This window comes from Echinops telfairi, unplaced genomic scaffold (genome assembly GCF_000313985.2).
Source record: "Echinops telfairi isolate 266 unplaced genomic scaffold, ASM31398v2 ScPeMD7_12;HRSCAF=54, whole genome shotgun sequence".
Taxonomy (NCBI): Eukaryota; Metazoa; Chordata; class Mammalia; order Afrosoricida; family Tenrecidae; genus Echinops; species Echinops telfairi.
The window spans coordinates 12,908,285-12,910,755 of NW_022103909.1; positions in this window are offsets into that span (position 1 = coordinate 12,908,285).

A 2,471-nucleotide genomic window follows, 5' to 3' on the forward strand; every position below is an offset into this window, starting at 1 on the left:
TATTAAAGGGCTGCGGCATGAGGAAGGTTGAGAACCACTGCTTTAAAGGAACAGAAAGCCTCATCTTTCTCTTAAAGAGTGGCTGGTGGGTTCAAACTGCTGACCTTGTGACTGGTAACCTAACGAGTAGCTGACTATGCCATGGTGATGGCAAAATGGTGATAGGGCTGGTAGCTGCTTTCAATAAGAGGATAAACAAGTCTCTCTGAGGGGTGACATTTGAACAACTGCTTTAAACCATACTTCTCAAACTCTTGTACTGAGGGTGCTGCAGTAAACTCACAGGGCATTCCAGAATGGTTTAAAATTTCAAAAGAATCACAGATATGCTCAGCATTTATTAGACACTTCACAAAAGGGGTGTGAGGTGGGATATTTTTAGTATGTTTTGACACTTGGAACTGCCCTTTGTGTAGATTGATGAGATCTTCTAAAAGTTTATTAATTGAACTAAAAAAATATAACAAGAGCAGGTTATCTGGTTGTGAAGGAACGGAAAGGCAGAGGCAGATCTTGTGGGTTGAATTACTTACCTCCCAAATATATGTCTGCCTGGCTACACCAAGATTCCCAGTACTTATTCTCATTCCCATGTAATCATTCTCTATTTTGTGAACTGATGTTATAATTGGGTGGTACATGGTAACCTCTGTGATGTTAATGAAGAAAGATTAATGGCAATGATGTTGATGAGTCAAGATACAATGTAGAAGATTAGGTTGTATTTTGAGGAATCTCAAGTGTGCAGAAATCAGAGATGAACTTCCGGCCACTATGAAACAAGTGAAACAAGTGTGTGCTTTGGGAACAGGGACCTTGCATTGAAAACCTCCTAGAAACAGGTGATGCCCAGAGCCGACACTCTGAATTTAGACTTCTAGCCCCCCAGCAACTCCCACTTTTGGTAGGCAAGCCAGTAGGCCGTTGGCTCCAGTCAAAAGAACCAGAGGTTGCTTAGCCAGTTGCAGACCCAGCATAAAGCAAGCAAGCCTTCCCCTCCGGACCTACTTATATTGGAAACAGGCCACACCCCCACGGAGAACTCATCAGGGGAGATTGCTAGGTTTTAACTGCCAAACCACTGCGAATCCTTGGCCAGGAAAGTTGATACCAGACCTCAACTATCACAGTGTTCATTTTCAATTTTCTTAAAATGAATATGAAAGGGTTCTTGGTGGTGTCACAGTAAAATTGAGGTCTCCCCGCCCCCTCCCCGCTAGTGGTTATAATCCTGTGAAAGCTGCTCTAGAAAAAAATCGTGTATGACCCAACGCAGTGTTCACATTGCACTGGCATTATCCTCCCATTAAGCAATGGTGTCTGAGTAGTTGGAGTTATAGAAATGACTTCTGTCAAAAACATGTTATAGAGCATTAGCAGCAAATAGTTTTTAAGTGCTAGAGAAATGAATGTTGTTGCAAAACACTTCATATTTTAACTGGGAAGAACTACATTTATTTAGAAAGTTAAATTTTTTCTCACCATGATCAGAAAAATATGTAAGATCAAGATAAAATGAATTGTAGATAATAGAATCTTTTCGTTCTGAACATATGTGAACCAACACGTGTACTTTTTGATTGAGCCACACACATGTTCCAGAGGCTATGGACTATTTGAAGGGCAGCATAAGAAAACAACTGGTCTGATGAAGCGTCGGAAGCTGTCTTCTTGGAGGAACAGACGTCTGAAGTGTTTCACCTCAGAGACTAGGCAGAGATGAGACAGCTGTCTTCAAATAGTTAAGGGCTATTGTTTTGAGGAGTGAGGATTGTCATACAGCAGTGACTTTTAAAAGTAAATAAAACCTTTGTCTTTCTGAGCAAAATCATTTATAAAACCATACCATGTAAAACAGTGGGGTTTGTCTGCTTACAGTGGGATGGTGGACTTCCCTCTGGGCCAAATTGAATCCCAGAATTTGACAAGTCACTGCTATAGAGGATATTACTAGGACCATCAGAGAGAAGTTTCATCAAGATATATTTTAACTGGTTACAAAATACCCGTATAACTGTAGGTCTTTCATTTTCAACCCTCTTGATACAAGCTTAATACACCTCAAGGAATCCTGGTGGTGCTGTGGGGTAAGTATTGGGCTGCCAACAGAAAGGTTGGTGCTTCAAAACTACCAGGTGTTTTAAGGGAAAACAACGAGGCTATCTGCCCCTGTAAAGATGTACAGTTTTGGATATTTTGTAGAATGTCACTATGAATCAGAATAAATTTGATGGCAATGGGTTTGGTTTTGAATTTGCTTTACCTTCCCTATCTCAACTGCCATTACACAAAATAAGCCCAGCAATCTGTGACTTCCAGACCCAACGATCTGTTGCTGGGTATGGCTGTCTACCTCCACATTCTTCCAGTTGTCGGGTAATTTTGTTGTGAGTGGTAAACAATATCTGGCTTTGTGTTATAGGTTACTGGATGAGTCTTGAATCTGAACTTGTGTCCTGATATATTTTTTT